This window comes from Triticum dicoccoides, chromosome 5A, assembly GCF_002162155.2.
Source record: "Triticum dicoccoides isolate Atlit2015 ecotype Zavitan chromosome 5A, WEW_v2.0, whole genome shotgun sequence".
NCBI lineage: Eukaryota > Viridiplantae > Streptophyta > Magnoliopsida > Poales > Poaceae > Triticum > Triticum dicoccoides.
In genome coordinates this window covers 142,151,322-142,157,321 of record NC_041388.1, presented here as the reverse complement: position 1 = coordinate 142,157,321, position 6,000 = coordinate 142,151,322, and positions in this window count along the sequence as shown.

The window sequence follows — 6,000 nt, the reverse complement described above, 5'->3', positions numbered from 1 at the left end:
GGGCAACTCCCCCAAGCTTGGCGGAAGCCAAGGGGAGTGCCCATACCCGATACTCAATTCTCTTTTGGTGATGAAGAAGAAGGTGGTGGTGATGAAGAAGGGATCTTGTCCTTGGGTTTCCATGGCAGAAGTCCATCATCATAAGAGGAAGAGTAAGTCTCGCGTATCCTACAACCGGTAGCTAAACTCATACCTTTAAACCTTGCCTCATATTCAAAGACTTGGTTTTGGAGATCGTAAATTTGGCCTTGGAGGAAGTTGATTTGCTCGTTGAGGGTGAAGACGATGCCCTTCATGGGCTTGCCATCCACCTTGAGATCATGGGGAAGGTCCGCGATCATGAGGTGATTGGCATTGAGTCCACGCTCCACCATCCCCTTGCCGCAGAAGACATCTTGTTCCATAGCTTCAAGCCTAGCCTCCATGGTTCCCGTCCCCTTAGGACCCGGCACATCGTAGAGGTGAAGCACCCCCTCATGCATCTGGATGACTTGAGTGTACTACACCACCTCCCGCAAATATGGTTTGATGACGTTCTTGAAGAACTTGTCCTTGAAGGAGCTTGAAGCGGCCATGGTAGATGGGATCTAACAGAAAACAACAAGAAAAGAAACAAAAGATTTCTCCGCGTGATCAACAGGTTCGAGGGGTATATAAAGAATTTTTATCTTGGGAAACAAGCAAGATGTAGAAAAACTAAGTCCGGAAGGTACCCTAGGTGGGCACAACCCACCTGGACGCGCCTTCCCAGGTGCGCCCTGGTGTCTTCTGCCCGCCAGGGTATGCTTCCTAGAAGTTTCTTATTTTCCTATTTTTCTAAATATTCCAAAACTGACAAAAAATATGTTTGCGGATTTTTCGGAGTCCGTTTACTTACCGTATCACGTACCTCCTTATTTTCACGATTCTGGAGTGTTCCGGAAGGACTCTTCTATGTGTTCTTCCGGTGTCATAGTTTGGTTAATATTACTTTCAACATTAGTGGGTGTATTTGAGATATAATGTTTTATTCGTTGCCCGTTAACAACATTCGGGTTAGTACCTTCGGCATTATTTATTTTGATATCTCCAGAACGATAAACCTCCTCAATGACATAGGGGCCTTCCCATCCTGAGAGGATTTTTCCTGCAAAAAATCTGAACAAGAGTTGTACAAAAGAACATATTCTCCTACCTTAAACTCACACTTTTGGATTCTCTTATCATGCCATCTTTTGACTTTTCTTTAAACAACTTGGCATTTTCGTAAGCTTGGGTTCTCCATTCATCTAATGATCTAATATCAAATAACCTCTTTTCACTGCAAGTTTGAAATCATAGTTGAGTTATTTGATTTCCCAATATGCTTTATGTTCTAACTCTAGAGGCAAATGACAAGCTTTTCCATAAACCATTTTATAAGGAGACATACCCATAGGATTTTTATATGCTGTTCTATAAGCCCAAAGTGCATCATCTAATTTCTTAGACCAATTCTTTCCGGACCTATTGACAGTCTTTTGCAAGATTAATTTTATTTCTCTATTGCTAAGTTCAACTTGACCACTAGACTGAGGATGATAAGGTGATGCAATTCTATGGTTAATATCGTACTTGGAAAGCATTTTATAGAAAGCACCATGAATAAAGTGTGAACCACCATCAGTCATTAAATATCTAGGGACTCCAAACCTTGGGAAAATAACTTCCTTAAGCATTTTAATAGAGGTGTTGTGATTAGCACTACTGGTTGGAATAGCTTCTACCCATTTAGTAACATAATCAACAACAACCAATATATGTGTATACCCATTAGAGGAAGGAAAAGGTCCCATGTAATCAAATACCCAAACATCAAATGGTTCAACAGCAAGTGAATAATTCATAGACATTTCTTGATGCTTACCGATATTACCTATTCTTAAGCATTCATCACAAGATAAGATGAACTTACGGGCATCCTTGAAGAGAGTAGGCCAATAAAATCCAGATTGCAATACCTTGTGAGCAGTTCTATCTCCAACATGATGCCCTCCATAAGCTTCAAAGTGACATTTCCGTAGGATTTGGCCCTGTTCATGCTCAGGTACAAAAAATCTAATAACACCATCTACTCCTTCTTTATAAAGATGTGGGTCATCCCAAAAATAGTGTCTTAAACCGTAGAAGAATTTTTTTCTTTTGTTGATATGTAAAACTAGGTGGTAAATATTTAGCAACAATGTAATTAGCATAGTCAGCATACCAAGGAGTGTTGTGAGCAACATTTATTGCAGCTAACTGCTCATCAGGAAAACTATCATCAATAGGTAGTGGGTCATCAGGCACATTTTGAAGCCTAGACAAGTTATCAGCTACGGGGTTCTCAGCTCCTTTTCTATCAATGATATGTAAATCAAATTCTTGTAGCAAGAGAACCCATCGAATAAGTCTAGGTTTGGCATCTTTCTTTTCCATAAGATATTTAATAGCAGCATGATCGGTGTGAACAATTACTTTTGAATCAACAATGTAAGGTCTAAATTTATCACAAGCAAACACCATTGCTAAGAATTATATTTTAGTAGTAGCATAATTACGTTGAGCAATGTCTAGAGTTATACTAGCATAATGAATGGCATTCAGTTTCTTATCAACTCTTTGTCCTAGAACATCACCAACAACATAATTGATACGTCTCCAACGTATCTATAATTTTTGATTGATCCATGCTATATTATCTACTGTTTTGGACATTATTGGGCTTTATTATCCACTTTTATATTATTTTTGGGACTAACCTATTAACCGGAGGCCCAGCCCAGAATTGTTATTTTTTGCCTGTTTTACGGTTTCGAAGAAAAGGAATATCAAACGGAGTCCAAACGGAATGAAACCTTCGGCAACATGATTTTCTCATCGAATACAACTCAGGAGACTTGGACCCTACGTCAAGACACGTAACAGGAGGCCAGGAGGTAGGGGGCGCGCCTACCCCCCAGGCGCACCATCCACCCCCGTAGGCCCCTTGTTGCTCCACCGACGTACTTCTTCCTCCTATATATACCCACGTACCCCCAAACGATCAGATACGGAGACAAAAACCTAATTCCACCACCGCAACTTTCTGTATCCACGAGATCCCATCTTGGGGCCTGTTCCAGAGCTCCGCCGGAGGGGGCATCGATCAAGGAGGACTTCTACATCAACACCATAGCCCTTCTGATGAAGTGTGAGTAGTTTACCTCAGACCGACGGGTCCATAGCTAGCAGCTAGATGGATTCTTCTCTCTTTTTGGATCTCAATACAATGTTCTCCCCCTCTCTTGTGGAGAACTATTCGATGTAATCTTCTTTTTGCGGTGTGTTTGTTGAGACCGATGAATTGTGGGTTTATGGTCAAGTCTATCTATGAATTATATTTAAATCTTCTCTGAATTCTTTTATGTATGATTGGTTATCTTTGCAAGTCTCTTCGAATTATCAGTTTGGTTTGGCCTACTAGATTGATCTTTCTTGCAATGGAGAAGTGCTTAGCTTTGGGTTCAATCTTGCGGTGTCCTTTCCCGGTGACAGTAAGGGCAGCAAGGCACGTATTGTATTGTTGCCATCGAGGATAACAAGATGGGTTTTTCTTCATATTGCATGAGTCTATCCCTCTACATCATGTCAGCTTGCTTAAGGCGTTACTCTGTTTTTACTTAATACTCTAGATGCATGCTGGATAGCGGTCGATGAGTGAGGTAATAGTAGTAGATGCAGGCAGGAGTCGGTCTACTTGTCTCGGACGTGATGCCTATATACATGATCATACCTAGATATTGTCATAACTATGCTCAATTCTGTCAATTGCTCAACAGTTATTTGTTCACCCACCTTAGAATACTTATGCTCTCGAGAGAAGCCACTAGTGAATCTTATGGCCCCCGGGTCTATCTTTAGCATATCAATCTCCGACTAAGTTATTTACTTTGCTATTTACTTTGCCTTTACTTTACTTTGCATCTTTATCATAAAAATACCAAAAATATTATCTTATCATATCTATCAGATCTCACTCTCGTAAGTGGCCCTATAGGGATTGACAACCCCTATTTGCGTTGGTTGCGAGGATTTATTTGTTTTGTGCAGGTGCGAGGGACTCGCGCATAGCCTCCTACTGGATTGATACCTTGGTTCTCAAAAACTGAGGGCAATACTTACGCTACTTTGCTGCATCATCCCTTCCTCTTCGGCCAAAACCAACACAGTGCTAAAAGAGGTAGTAATAATCACTAGCATCACACCTAATTTCAAAAGGCAAGTTCCAATCAGGTAGTTGAACAATAGGTGTAGAAATTAAGGCTTTCTTAAGTGTTTCAAAGGCTTCTAAACAATCATCATAAAAAACAAAAAGGAATGTCCTTTTGCAAAAGATTCGTAAGAGTCCTAGAAATTTTAGATAAGTCTTTGATAAATCTCCTATAGAAACCAACATGACCTAGGAAACTACGAATACCTTTGATATCTTTAGGACATGGCATTTTTTCAATTGCATCAACCTTAGCTTTGTCCACTTCAATACCTCTTTCAGAAATTTTATGACCCAAGAGAATGCCTTCATTAACCATAAATTGGCACTTTTCCCAATTCAAGACAAGATCTGTTTGCTTGCATCTCCGCAAAACTCGATCAAGATTGCTTAAACGATCATCAAAAGACTTCCCATAAATAGAGAAATCATCCATGAAAACCTCAACAATCTTTTCACAAAAGTTAGAGAATATAGCAGTCATACATCTTTGAAAGGTAGTAGGTGCATTGCATAAACCAAAAGGCATACGTCTATAAACATAAGTTCCAAAGGGACAAGTAAAAGTGGTCTTTTCTTGATCAGGTTGAGAAATAGGTATTTGTGAAAAACCAGAATATCCATCAAGGAAGCAAACATGTGTGTGCTTAGATAATCTTTCTAGCCTTTGATCGATAAAAGGCAGAGGATAATGAGCTTTTCTCGTTGCTTTATTTAATTTTCTAAAATCAATTACCATTCTATAACCTGTAACAATTCTTTGTGTAATAAGTTCATTCTGATCATTAGGAATGCTACCTCTTGAGCACTGCGTTGGATTTCCCCGAAGAGGAGAGGATGATGCAGCAAAGTAGCGTAAGTATTTCCCTCAGTTTTTGAGAACCAAGGTATCAATCCAGTAGGAGGCTACGCGCGAGTCCCTCGTACCTACACAAAAACAATAGCTCAACGCAACCAACGCGCTTAGGGGTTGTCAATCCCTTCACGATCACTTACGAAAGTGAGATCTGATAGAGATGATAAATAATATTTTTGGTATTTTCGGTATTTTCGGTATAGAGATGCAAAGTGAAAAGTAAAAGGCAAAGTAAAAAAGCAAAGCAATAATAAAGTGATGGAGATTGATATGATGAGAAAGAGATCCGGGGGCCATAGGTTTCACTAGTGGCTTCTCTCAAGAGCATAAATATTCTACAGTGGGTGAACAAATTACTGTTGAGCAATTGACAAAATTGAGGATAGTTATGAGAATATCTAGGTATGATCATGTATATAGGCATCATGTCCAAGACAAGTAGACCGACTCCTGCCTGCATCTACTACTATTACTCCACTCATCGACCGCTATCCATCATGCATCTAGAGTATTAAGTTAAAAATAGAGTAACACCTTAAGCAAGATGACATGATGTAGAGGGATAGTTTCATGCCATATGATAAAAAAAAACCATCTTGTTATCCTCGATGGAAACAATACAATACGTGCCTTGCTGCCCCTTCTGTCACTAGGAAAGGACACCGAAAGATCGAACCCAAAGCTAAGCACTTCTCCCATGGCAAGAAAAACCAATCTAGTAGGCCAAACCAAACCGATAATTCGAAGAGACTTGCAAAGATAACCAATCATACATAAAATAATTCATAGAAAATTCAAATATTATTCATAGATAGACTGGCTCATAAACCCACAATTCATCGGTCTCAACAAACACACCGCAAAAAGAAGATTACATCGAATAGATCTCCACGAG